This window comes from Corvus moneduloides, chromosome 14 (genome assembly GCF_009650955.1).
Source record: "Corvus moneduloides isolate bCorMon1 chromosome 14, bCorMon1.pri, whole genome shotgun sequence".
Classification (NCBI taxonomy): Eukaryota; Metazoa; Chordata; class Aves; order Passeriformes; family Corvidae; genus Corvus; species Corvus moneduloides.
This window is the reverse complement of record NC_045489.1, coordinates 6,171,952-6,185,532: the sequence shown is the minus strand read 5'-3', so window position 1 is coordinate 6,185,532 and position 13,581 is coordinate 6,171,952. Positions and strand designations below refer to the sequence as shown.

Below are 13,581 nucleotides of genomic sequence, written 5' to 3'. Positions count from 1 at the left end.
TGCCGTTGTCCTGGAACACAAGGTGGTTTCGGGGGCCTGGTGTGCTGGGGCAGTAATGAAACCCGTATGGGAGCGATCGCTTCTTTATCTCCAGACTCTGTGCTCCTGAGGACCACGTTTTTTAATTTGTGTTGGATAAACAATATGGGATTGTGTACGCAAAGAAGCTCTAATTATCCCCTTGGTTTGCGTTTCCTTAAAGGAAATGAACTGGGCACGGTCTTCCCTCTGGAGAGGCGCACCGGAGCAATCGCTTCCAGATTTCTCCCAGTGCCACAAGAATCCTCAGCTCCGGCAGCCCCCGGGAGAGCAAAGGGTGCTGCGTGCTCTCCTGGAGGCTGCTCCCGTGGGCCCGGGGGCCCTCGTGCAGGAATAAACTCGTAAATAAAGCGTGGGGGCCTCCAGCACAGCGGGGGCATTCTGGTCTGGGGAGGAGACCGGAGCCTCGGGAAGGAGACCAGAGCCTCGGGAAGGAGACAGGAGCCTTGTGCAGCAGGGGTGTGGATCAGGCACTCGGAGCTGCCCTCCCCCACAGCCTGGGGCACCCCTGGGGGGTCCCTTGTCAGCTTTGCTCCCCTGTCCTGCAGGCTTGATCCCCCCACCCTGCTCTGCTCCATATCACAGAATCCCGGAATGGTTTGGATTGGAAGGGACCTTAAAGATCACCCATGGGCAGGGACACCTTCCCCTATCCCAGGTTGCTCCAAGCCCCATCCAGCCTGGCCTTGGACACTTCCAGGGATCCAGGGGCAGCCACAGCTTCTCTGGGCACCCTGTGCCAGGGTCCAACCACCCTCACAGGGTGAATTCCTTCAGGGAAGAATTCCTTCCCAATATCCCTTCTAACTCTGCCCTCTGGCAGCGGGGAGCCATTCCCCCTTGTCCTGTCCCTCCAGGCCCTTGCCCAAAGTACCTCTCCAGCTCTCCTGGAGCTCTTGCTGCTGTAGAAATGCCACCTCATATGCCCACAGAGGCCGGGTCTCTGGGCAATTCCCGAAGCCACAGCTGCTCTGAGATAACCCATAGGCATTGTCTGCCCATGTGAGGGAGCTGATCCATGAATCCCCGGTATTTATCCTGCTCCACAACACTCACCAATCTCTATTTACACTGATGACAGCAGCTCGGGGCTATTTTTAGGCTTTACTGCTGATTGTATCATCAATGTTCTGGGCAGTTAACTTGGCAGCAGGGGAGTTAATTCCAGGGGCTTCAACCCTCTGGGGACCTGACGTCCAGCCCTGCTTATGGAGAGGGGAATCCAAGGTGGATCCTCCTCTTATCCATTGGCCTCCATGGATCATCATCTCATAGCTGTGCTGATGGGCAGCGGGGGATGGCAGCAGTGCCCAGAGAGGACCCCGAGCCCCCTGAGCCTCCCGAGCCCACTGCCCTTCCCAAGGGTTGGCTTTTATCGTTCCTGGACAGGGAGGGAGTTGCTCCATTGACACCACCAGGGCCAGGCAGAGCCAGAGCTGAAATTCTGTGAGGGGCACAGGGGGCCCAGGGGTTGGAATGAGCCACAATTGAAGGGGTGAAGGGGACACAGAGTTTTAGAGGGGTCCCAGAGTTCTGGGGGTTTGTGCAGGAGTTGGTTGGAAGGATTGACCGCCTGCCAGTGCTTTGGGATCCCTCTGGTGTGTGAGAAAGACGAAGGGGGCCACACACGGATCCAGAGCGGATGGGTGTGGATGGGAAGTGGGGGGATGTTGGCCCCTCGCTGTCCCCAGCCCCCCAAACCCCCACCTTGGTTAGCAAACTGCAGTGAGGGGCCACGGCTGTCCCAGTGTAACCCAAACCCATTCCCGGGGCTCGCTCGCTGGGAACCAGCTCTGCTGAAGGATTTAAATTCAATTTGTTTTATTGAAGTTTCTTTTTTTTTCCCCCAACCAATGCATCAAACTCTCACTTTACTGAGATCAGCTGCTCTCGGCCTTCCCTGATGCCCCCCTCTCTGCTCCCCCTCCGTCGCCCCCCACATCCCACTGTCTGGATGAGCCTCTAATTCTTTCTCCTCTTTCAAGCCCACCAACGCTTCCTGCGGTATGAGCCGTAGAAATGCCATGAATTTCCTTTGTGTTCCTGCTTGAAAAAGGCGGAGGGGGGAAGGAGGGAAAGCACAGCGCGTGGCAGCGCTTGGGCTGACAATAATCTCTGCGGTTTTTCTCCCAGCCCCAAGTTTATCCCTGTGCAATTCAGCGTAGGAAAGCTAATAACGATGTGTCAGGAAGAGCTGATGGATATTTGCAGAGTCGAGCAGCGGGGCCAGCGCTGCTCCTGCTCTCCCACCCAGGGCTTATCGGGGCTGAAGACTCCGGCCCTTTCATGCTTTTTAATATTAGTGATTTATAGGGGCGGTGTCTTTTATTTTTGAGGCTTGTTTCATTCCCTCTCCTGCCCACAACCTCCAAAACCCCCAGATCCCGGCCTTGACTGTGCCTTGGCAGCTCCATCCTGCTGGAGTCTGCATGGGGGCAGAGCCCAGCACCCTGCAGGGACCCAGCCCAGTGGCACCAGGACGTCTCACCCAGCCCCATCCCAGTGCTGGGGCTGCTCCCATTCCCAGCTCCATTGACCAAACTGGGTGACATCAGACAATGGGCAGCGCCTGTTATCCTGCTGCTCCTGCATTCCTGAGCATGGCTGGGCTCTGGGATGGACATGACCCTGCCCGGATTGGTGGCCCTGCAGATCTGTCAGTGCTGGGACCCAGCTGTGGGAAGGGTGGGGAGCTGTGGGAGTGTGGCTGCCAGAGCTTGGACATTCTCAGTTTCCCTCTCTCACGTGCAGGTCCCTGTGCAGGAGGGTCCCAGCCTGGGGCTGGGGCACCCACTGTCCCCAGGCATGGGGACATCTCTGGCCTGGCTGCCCCTGGAAGTAGAAAGACCTGGGAGTCCCCCATGGCTGCACTGCAGAAGGGACAGAGCTGCTCCGTCCTTCCAGAGGGACTGAGATTTTCAGGGATATGAACTGTCTAGAGGAGATAACCCAGGAGCTGCCCTTGTCCCAGAGCTTCCTTCCCACTGCGACAACTCTCCAGACAGGATGGGGAGGGGATGGGGACAAGAAGGGTGCTGGGGCTGAGTCCTCCTTGTTCCAGCAGCTCCTACAGGCATTCCTGGAGCTGCAGTAGGAAAACCAGGCTGGCTCACAAGGTTTCCAGAGCTGCTCCCTGTTTCTAATATTTTAAGGGATTTGTCTACAACATTTATTTATTTGGGTTCCTTAAATCAGTGGAGGGAATTGCCTCAGGCTCACAAGAGCTCCCAGAGCTCCTGGCTGGCATCAGACAGGGGTGAGGGAAAACACAAACCTATTAGAGCAGAAAAAAATAAAAAAGACAAAGGATTAAATTGCTGCTTTCACTACCTGTGACCTCCGAGTCACAAATAATGGGGACAAGGTAATGAAATCTTTGGACTGAGCGCAGCATGTTCTGCTGCTCCAGGATTTTGGCCGCACCGGCAGCAGCTCAGGCCTTGCGCCTCACAGATGGCTTGTTCTGGGGAGATTCCCAAGTTACATCTTCCCTCTCTGCCTTTTCATACAAAATGGGACCATCTGTCTCTTCCTCCTCCTATTTTCCCTCTCTGCGCTCACTGCACATCCAGGGCCCTTCTTCCCTGCAGTGTTCCTTGGGGAGCATGACTGGGCTCTGGCCTCCCCCAGCTCCTGCTGGCCCCGGTGACCCCTGGGCTCTCCCCACCTTTGCAGGGGTTGCAGCAATCCCTAAATCATCAACCATGAGCAATATCTCACATAAAGTGCACAAACGCGGCAGGGTTGTGCTGGTTGGTCCCTGCAGGGACCTCCCATGTCACACAGACAGCACAGGCTGCACCTGGCTGCTCGTTTCGGGGCTTGCCATGATGACAAGGAGCTCCTTTCCCCGTTAATTTGTCCCCAGGCTGCTGTGGGCCGTGTCCCTGGGTGCTGCTGTGCTCCATTCACACAGTCCCAAAGGGGTTGCGAGGCACCACAGTGGGGTTGTCTGCTCCTTTCTGAGTCAGGTGCTGAGAGTTGCACACACACCTACGGACGGAATTCCGCGTTATCTGTGGCCTGGCACCGCGGGGCACTAGTGCCCGAGAAGGTCCAAGGTGAGCCCCTGCCTTATCCCACCTGCATCCCTGCAGGGGATCACGCTGTGTGGAATGGTGCGTCCTGCCCAGGGTGTGGGTGAGCGGTGAGGTGAGGGAATAGGAAAAGTCTCCAGTGGAGTGCGGTGCATGTTTTTGTGGGGAAGGACTGAACGAGGTTGAGAAGGATGAGGGGGCAGGATTGCCCTGAATCAGCCCAGCCCAGCCCTCCACGGCAGCAGCTTCTCCCTCTGCCCTTCCCCAGCCGTGCCCTGACGAGGTGCAAACTTGGTTATTTCCTCAGGGGAGAACCAACAGCTTCCCCAGCTCTGAGCTCTTGTGCTCGATTATCCCACTGCCTGCACACGCCACTCGCCGTGGAGAGTCCCCGCACTGGAGCTGCAGAAACAATTATGTTTTCATTACCAAAGCAAATTAAGGCGCTTGCTTAATCGAGTTTATTAAATACCAGTGAAGTCCCTGGGTAAAAGGATGGCAAAGCAGCTTCCTGTGCTCGGCTCGGGGAGGAAACAGAAATGTAATCAAGGCGAGAGCTCGCAGGGCTGGGCTGGGCTGGGCTGGGTGGGCACCCAGCCGGCTCCCGTGGGATGTGCCCCGTTCCTGGAGAGTGCTGGCCCGGCTCAGGGATCCAAGTGGAGATCTCTGCCCCCGGGGCCCTCCACCCCTGGGACACCCCCGCAAGGCTGGGGGGCTCAGCAGGAGCAGCGTGGGGGCAGCTGCAGGGTAACCCCTTTTCTCCTCGGGACTGGCACTTTTCCTCTTGCTCCCATCGCAGCCTTTGATGGGTTATTTTTAGCTCGCTTATTTCCCTCAGGCCAAGTTTTCTGTAACATTTCATCCCTTTCTCCGTGTTTCTGGTTGTTCCTTTCCTCCTTCAAGCCGCCTTCTCCTGCCGAGCTCCATCTGCCTTCCCTCCTCTCCAGTCTCCCCGGGATGAGGGGCGAGAACTCGGAGCAGGGCTGGGGCTGGGGCCGGGCAGAGGCTGAGCCAGGCTGCCAGCAGGGAAAGGCTCCTGGGGCGGGATTTTGGGAAGCTCTCCCAACATCGCCAAAGGGACCGTTCCGGGGCCAGGCGGGAGGAGCTGGAAATCCCCTGGCAGTGCCCCAGAGAGCGGGTGCGCTCCGGAGAGCGGCTGTGCTGCGGCAGTTCTGCCGGGCGGCAGTGAGGAGGAGTGAGGGAGGCTCAAGGAGCCCCAAATCTGCAGCTGATTCCCTGCACCCTTTGCCAGCAGCAGTCCCCGGCCGTGACGAGGGGATTTTCTCCGTGCCAAAACCTCCCGCGGGGGAGTGAAGGCTGCAGAGAGGAGCCTGAGAGAGCCTCGTGTCCCCTGGGGTCACAGGTCCTTGTCAGAGGGCGAGGGGTGACACAGGTGCTGGGTGTCCTCCTGTGTCCCCCTGACCTCGGTGCCAGGGCAGACTGGTGGCACTGGGGCACTGGGGAGCTCGCTCGTCCCCAGGTGTTATTTTTCTTTGAACCTGCCTTTGCCACACTGATGAATGGATTCTAACAGACCAAACCTGGCTTATTAAAAGAAAAGATAACCAAAATGTCAGGGCTGATTTGAAATGGAAAACAGGGTCTGGGAAAGAAAAAATAGAAAGTCTAGACTGTTTTCTCTTGAAGTGCATCAGGGGACCAGGGATGGCCTCTTCCCAGCCTCTCTTTGTCCTTCCTTCCTTTTCCTCCAAAGCGCTTCTGAAGTGTTCATTGCTCCTTGTGCGGGTCCGTCCCTCCCCAGCACAGCTCGGGCAGCAGCGGGGCCAGGGGAGGGGGCTCTGACGGGGGTCCGTGTCCTGGCTTTGTGCCCAGAGGTGGGCAGGGGCTGGGGGATGCCCGTGCCAACCCCTCCCCCTCCCCAGATGGGGAAAAGCGGGTGAGCTGTGGGGCCGCAGCCACGGTGCCTCGGCCCCGTGCCCAGCGCCAGCCCCGGCGGGAGCCGGGTGGGTTCCTCTGTCACATCCCTGCCACGGCCCTGCTGCCTGTGTTCCCCCCGGGGAGGGGGAGCCCAGACTTTCTCCTTCTGCACTCATTTCTCGTCCTTCTGTCAGGTCTGTGGGACCACGGAGGACTCGGAGGCAGGTTTTGGATCTCTCCACTTGCTCTCCCGAGGGCTGGTGCTCTAACACCGGCAACACCAGCCATTGAGAACCCAGACCATCTCCCCCCGGACATGCGCCTGAACTCTGGGGACGGCTCCCAGCGCTGGATTTGGGACATCTCCCAGCCCTGGCGTCACCCCAGAGCCCAGCAGTGCCTCCGCCCCTCGCAGCCCCCGGAGGGGAGGAAGATCGGTGCCTCCAGCTGCTCCCTGCTGTTTCCCATCCCCTCCTCCCCTGCTGACCCCACACCTGGGACACGCCACACCTGGCAAGTTCAGGTTCATGACGTTGTGTGTCGCGGGCTCTTTGTACCAAATCATCCCAGAGAGAACCGAGGAGGTTGCGATGGATTGGACTGCGCAGCAAACCCAGGTTTATTCATAAACCAGGATATTCATATTTTATAACGTGAAATCTCTGCTTGCTCTGCGAGGGCCTGGGAGCTCGGTGCCTTTCAAGCTCCTGAATAGCAAAATAAGGCTTGAAAGGGAACACTGCTGGGATATTTTCCATCATTTAAAGCAGGGGGTTTAATTCTTTCTGTTCCCATCTCCTTCTCCCTTCCCTTCCCTCCCTCTCTTCTCTTCCCTCAGTCTCCGGTGAGGATGCTCCAAGGAGGCCACCAGCCTGAGCGGTGGGGGGCTGGAAGGTGCATCTTCGTTACTGCGAGTCACTCGCGGGGGCTCTCTGCGCTTGGGAAGAGCAAAGATTCCAGGAGCCAGCGGTTCCCCGTCAGGTGTCCCCGGCAGCGCGTGCGGACTGTCACCGCCGGGGCGGGGGAGAGTCGAGCCCCCCGGGCTGGGGGACGCTCCGGGGTCCTTCTCCTGCACAGCCCCACGGTCCCTGCAGGTTCGGGAGGTGGAAATGCTGATGGAGCGTCCCGGCGGGACCGGGGGGGGCCGGGGCGGAGGGGCCGGGGCGGGATCGGGCGGGGCGGCGGCACCGGGGGCGGGCAGTACCCAGCGCTGCCGCCAGGGGGAGAGCGCGGCTAAGGAGAGCCGGGATCGGGGGCAGGGAAAGGGAAGGGAAGGGGAAGGGGAAGGGAAAGGGGAAGGGGAAGGGGAAGGGGAAGGGGAAGGGGAAAGGGAAGGGGAAGGGGAAGGGGGGGGAAGGGAAGCTGGATGGTCGCTCAGGAGCGAAACATGGGTGACCCGACTCTTACAGGTGACACAGCTGGAAAGTCTGTCCTGCTTTGATGGCATCACCACTTGTGCCACTCACCCAGACCAACGCCCCCAGGACTCCGAAATGCCTCCAGAACGCAGCAGCGCTGGGATGCGCTGTGGGAAGTGGGAGTCACAGCAGATACAATGGAAATCAAAGGGGGGACATTGTGAAATGACCTGTCCTGGCCTTGCACTGAGGCTCGAGGCAAAGCTGAGCTCCAGAAGGATCTCTCTGGATCAGTGACTTTGGCATCTGCACTTCAGGATTTGTTTGCGCCTTCCAAGCAGGCGCGGGAGAGCAGGACCCCAATCCGAGGGACACGGCTCACCTCACCAGAGCTGGGAGAAGTGGGAAGGGAAGCTGACAGGGTATTAAATGACTCTCGAGTCAGGTTTGTTTAGAATCTTTTAGTTTGAAGGAATTTTTTCTTTTTTTTTGAGAAAGGGTTGCATTTGAGCCCAAATCGTGCTAGTAAATGTCTCCTTGGATCTTACACTGAGCTGGTTTGGTTTGCAGAGTGTCCATGGGGACTGACCCCAGAACAAGCCCCTGTCAGCCAAAGCCAGTGAGGACAGGAAGGGATGGGAAGGGGTGTGCTGGATCTACCACGGTGATGCTGGATGAGTCCCGACTTGGTGGCTTAGGCTGCCCAGAGAAGCTGTGGCTGCTCCTGGATCCCTGGAAGTGTCCAAGGCCAGGCTGGACAGGGCTTGGAGCAACCTGGGCTAGCGGATGGTGTCCCTGCCCATGGCAGGGGGTGGGGCTGGATGGGCTTTAAGGTCCCTCCAACCCAAACCATTCTGTGATTCTATAACTTGAGAACATGCTGGTTTTCCATGTGAGTGCCTCTGCTTGGCAAATGAGCAATGAGATGGATTCTGCTCTCCTGCTGGGGGACTCTGCAGCCCTGGGGAAGTGAGGAGCACCTGCTCCCCACAGTCACGCACGGAAGGGATTTGCAGAGTTAGCTCAGCTTTGAAGTCAACTCATCAGCGCAGTTCCAGGTGTGGAGTGGGTTCAGGGGGGGGACTCAAGAAAATAAACAGCTGGGTGAGAGCAGCCAGCAAAATAAACCCACCGGAGCTCTGTGTGGGGCTCTGCTGGAGCAGCCGATGAGCTCACAGAGCAGTGCCAGCACAGGGAATGAATCCTGTGGCCCCGGTGTGAGCAGGAGAGGGCTCAGCTCAGCTCAGCTCAGCTCCTGGAAAGCAGGTGGTGACTCTGGAGTTCCCTCTCCATCAGGTGGGGATGGATCACCACACCCTGTCACAGCCAGGACACGGTGCCTCGGCAGGGATGCGGCTGCGCTGAAGAGACCGTCGGATCTTCCTTTGAATCATGAGGGAATTCAGAAGTGGCTTTGAGGGTCTAAAGGGAAGAAGAAAAGAGAGAAAGAAAAAAGGAGGTGAGTGTAAGAAGTTGGGTGTTTCTATAGCAGCAGCAGCAGCACCCCGTGCTCAGCGCCGCGAGCAGGTGGGAGCGCCTGTCACTCAGCACAGCGTGGTGACGGAGCTGGCAGCCGCCTGATAAGAGCTGCTGCCTCCACGGCTGGGGTCCCACCAGCTCTGGGGATGGATCCCTTCCCTGGGAAGCTGCTGGAGATGGGGGAGAAGGAAAGCATGGGCTCAGGGAGCCTCGGAGAGTGGGGGGAGGCAGTGCCGGGCGGCACCAAGGGGACAAAACCCTGGGTTCCTGTGGCATTTCCCACCTGAGGGGCTGTTCTGGAGCAAGAGGCTCTTCTCCCAAAGAGTTGAATGCCAGGAGATGGTGATGGGCATGGAGGCCAGGGGGAAAGGGGCAGGTGGGGGCTCTGTGCTCCCCCACGAGGCAGTGGGTGACAGGAGCTCCAGGGGCAGCGGGACTGGGACAGAGCAGCCAGAACAAACCTTCCTGCGCCCAGCGGAGTGTCCCGAGGACAGGAACTGAGAGAGCTGGTGCCGAGTCAAGAGAGCAGCTGAGAAAACACATTAATGCACCATAAAGAATGTCTTTGCTTCCCAATGATCTTTTTTATTACTATTATTTATTCATTTATACGCCACTGCCTTGCTTTTTTTTTCCTTTTCTTTTTTCTTCTCCTTTTTTTCTCCTCTCTCAGCTCTTTCAGTGCCTCATACCACCCTCTCCACCCCTGGAGACTGCATTCAAACACTGTCTGATGCTGAGGGCTGTCTGGGGGGGTCCGGGGCCATCAGCATGCCTGGCACACGCCGAGCCCAGCCAGCAGACCAGCGCTGGGCCCGGCCACGGCTCCTCCAGCCTCCAAATATTTGGATTCTAAAAAGGCTGGGATAGAAACACCAAGAAAAATAAATATTTTACAAACACAGTAACCGAAAACCTAAACAGGAACCCGCCGCCTCTCTCTGCCCAGGGCACGCTACTGAAGCGGAGCTTGGATGTCACAGCTGCGGCGCTGACACTTTATTTCCTTACAGAGGAATGTTCTGTGGCTGCAGCATCGCATCAGGCCACTCTCATGGAGTCTGGGAATGAATAGAACCTGTCTCGGGATGCTGGGCAGCTCCTGGGCTGGGAACGTCCCCCTGCTCCCCTGGGGGCTCTGGGCACAGCTCAGGAAATCAAATCCTTCCTCCTTCACACCCCGGGAAGGTACGAGGGGAGCCTGGACCTGGCCAGGCTGTGGAGATGAAGGATGAGGGGGGAATGTTCATTGCCCCAGGAGTCATGTGGGGAGCCCAGACCTGGTCAAGCACAAGGGGAGAATCCCTGCTCAGGGCAAGTGGACTCAGGGGTGGGATGCAGTGCTGGCTGGAAGAGACAGGACCACAAAGGCCTGGGCAGGGGGTGAGGCAGGGCCTGGAGACCCTCCCCATTACCTTAAAAGCACAGGGACTCCAAAGCCCTCCACTGCCCTCACTGGCCCAAGGGCCTGTGCTGGTGGCTGGAGGCACCTCCTGTGCCAAGCTGGTCTCTGTTCAGCATGGGAGATGCTCCCTCCAGGCTCAAACAGTCACCATCCCACTCCTGACACTGTGAGTGCCACCAGCTGGGACCATTCCCCTCGGGAAGCCGCTGAGCCCTTTCAGTCAGCAGTTTTTTGGCTCCAGTTCATGGTCGCCACAGACCAAAGGAGACCTTGCCCCTTTGACTCATTATTTAGGGGTCCCTCAGGACCCAGAGACACAGATCCCTCTCTGGGAGAGGAGGAGGAGGAGGGTAATGGTCCTAAAGCAAAGAGGAACAAGATGTTCCAGTGTGTGGTGCTGCGGTCACTGGCTCAGCTCAGCTGCGGGACTGGTCACAGAGGGCCACCATCATGGCACGACTGTCCCTGGTCCCTCCAAATCGTTCCCCTTGCGGAGCTGTGGGGGAGTGAATGAGCACGAGGGGCTTTGGGGGCCTCAGCCCTGGACACAGGATAGGACCGACCCTCAGGGTCCTCCTGCTGCCCCTCCAGCCTCCCACCCGTGCCCAGGCACCTGGGCTCGCACCCACCCACTGTGCCCACTCCCTGCTCCGGCTTTGGGGAGGGCTCCGTGTGCGTGAGGCTCTCTGGGGTGGTGGTGGAGCCTTTTTGTTGTGGTTGTTATTTTTAATCTGTGTATTGTTCTGGATTTGCGTCAGAGACAGCAGGTTGGAGAAACGTGCCTGGCTCTTGGAGCACAACGTGGCAAGGTTGGCAATGCCCTCCAGCTCCACAAGAACACGCTGCCTCCAGCAGCCGCCGGATCCGGCAGGGCCGGGCTGAGCCGCAGTGCTCATCCCGAGGATTGCAGCAGTTTTTATTCACTGATCGCTTTGAGCCCCAAAAGCCAGGCCCTGAGGATGAGCAAGGTAGGGAAGAAGGGGCTCTCAGCACCAGAGCAAGCACAGGGTTTGGTCCTGTGGGGCTGCTCCATGGTGGCATCCAGCCGCCCCGTGGGACAGGAGCTCATCCTACCCCTGGGCATGAGGGATCCCACATCATCCCACCCTCCACTGCACAGGGAGCTGCTGAAGAGCCAGGAAAGTCACATCCTCCCCTGGAAGCCCAGAAGTCCCAGCCCAGGGAGCCTGGAGCACCCTGTGTGCACCAGACTCAGCAGGGTGAACCCAGCACCCTCCAAGCACAGAAGCAGCTCAGGTGGGCAAAATTCCTCCCGACTGCCACTCTCCTGCTGGATGGGAACAAACCCCGGAGAAGTCAGCAGGGGGGAGCTGCTGTGAGCCCCCAGGAGGGAGGGACAGCAATGGTCCCATGGGAGAGACACGAGGCTGGGACTGGGACCTGGTGACCTCTTTGTCACTGGAGCAGCGTTTGCCTTCTCCTTCCCCTCCTCACCCTGCTCCTCATCCCATCCCATGGGAGCTGTGCCCCACTCGGGACAGGGGCTGCTCCTGCCTCTCCCACCTGCGGGAAGAGCCCCCTGCTCACCTGCCCCTCCCTGGCAGGAACCTTCCTGCCTGGTGTTTGCAAGCCTCCAGGAATGAGAAGGAAAACATGCCAGGATGTCACTGAAAGCACCAACTGTTCTCCTCGCATGTAAATGCTGCTGCTCTTTTGAGTTTAAATGGCTTTAATGGCGAGTTCATCTGCTAATTCCCCTCCTGCCCCTTGTGTATTGTATATTAGGAGAAATGTTGTTCTGTATCCTGAGCAGTTTATTTTATCGAGTTTAAGAGAAAATCCCATACTGAGATGCTGCAGATAAATATTCATTGTCACATCTGCTTCAGTTTAAGATTGTTGCCTAAAAATGTTAAAAATACAAACATATTTGGCGGGGGAGAGGCTGGGGTGGGAGGGTTGGGGTGGGCTGCTGAGTCTGGGCCCTCAGTGCAACTCGTCAAATGTTTTATCACCAGCAAGGAGAGGAATCACAATGAGGGGAAATCACCCAGGGGAAGGAAAAAGAGAACAGCAGCCTGAGAAGGCTCAGCCAGCCCCAGCCGTGAGGCCCGAGTGGAGCAGTCCTGGGTGGGAGCACCCCCAGCATCACTCCGGGCTGGGGGGCAGCTGTGGCAGTGCAGGGGCGTCCCATTCTCAGCCACTCGGAGCATCCTCCAGGACCTCTCACAGCACCTCAGCACCCGGGATCGGGAGGCAGATCAGCAACACCAGGAGCTGGATGTTTTCCCTGTCTCTGGAGCGCTGCACTGTGGCCTGGCAGTGCTGGCAGCACCCAGGGACTCTCCAGGGGATGTGCCAGTGCTGGGAGCCCCTGTCCAGCCCAGCTGTGCCTGGCAGTGCCGTGGTGGCCCTGCTTGGCAGCCGCCCCATCCGCAGCTGTCCCATCTCCACCTGATAAAAGGGTGACGGGCACCAGGGGCTCCATTGGTGGCCTTTCCAGCAGGGAACTGGGCTGGCTTCTGCTGCCTCTGGGAAGGGCTTGTCCAGTCTGCGCTGGACACACACAGTGACAGGACAGCTTGGGACAACATCAAGGGGACTCAGCTTGGCACAGTCTGTGCTGTCCCTGCTCCGGAGACACACAGAGCTCTTCCCTCCCCGCCTCTGCCAGTCCATTGCCTCTGCTCAGCACCACAATTTTATTTTATATTTAAGTAACATAAGCTTGACCTTATTTTATTTCTCTTTCGAAGCTTTTGCAGCTCCACCAAATCCAGCCAGTGGATATGGAAGGCATAGTAATAAGGATAAAGCTTTCCACTTGCTGAGCACTTTATATTCTCCGAGCACTGTACAAACATTACCTAATTAAACAGAGCAAGGCAGCAGCCCTCTGCTCCGGCCTAATGCTGGGAAATGGAAACAAGGAAACTCTGAACCAATATGTCAATAACATCAAAGTCCCATTGTCCTGGCCTTGGCTTTGTTGCAAAGGAATCCGAAATTGTCTCAGAGTTTCCAGCATGGCTTTGGGCTCTTCACACTTGGGAAACAAGTGTGAAAAAACTGTTTGGGAGTCAGACGACAAACCCTGATCAAAGTTGGCAGGAGTGGCCACGGAGACCCCAGGACTGCAGCCTCGCCTTTGATGCCTCCTCATGTGGGAGCCATCCTGGCGGCTCTCGCCCCCCAGCCCTTTGCAGGGCTGGCATCTTCCTCGGGGCCCTCGTGTGCATCTGGGGAATGTTTCCTATTAGGGATTCACACTCTGGTTGAGCTGCATTCCTAATTGTGGAGACTTGAACGGCCCTAATAGGAAACACACCCGCAGCAGAGTCCCTGTGAGTCATTCTCCCATCGGAGCGATCCTTGGGCTGCTGCCACATGGCAGGGCCAGGGCCCGGGGGACACCCTGCTCCCA

General features: G+C 57.9%; 1 long non-coding RNA gene across 1 annotated transcript; it reads left to right on the top strand.

Moving 5' to 3' along the window:
* Positions 1-8,150: 8,150 nt before the first annotated feature.
* LOC116451246 lies at positions 8,151-12,009 on the top strand. Its single transcript, XR_004243147.1, has 3 exons — positions 8,151-8,370; positions 8,609-8,771; positions 10,955-12,009. It is a non-coding gene; the product is annotated as an uncharacterized LOC116451246 (long non-coding RNA).
* The last annotated feature ends 1,572 nt before the right edge of the window (positions 12,010-13,581 follow it).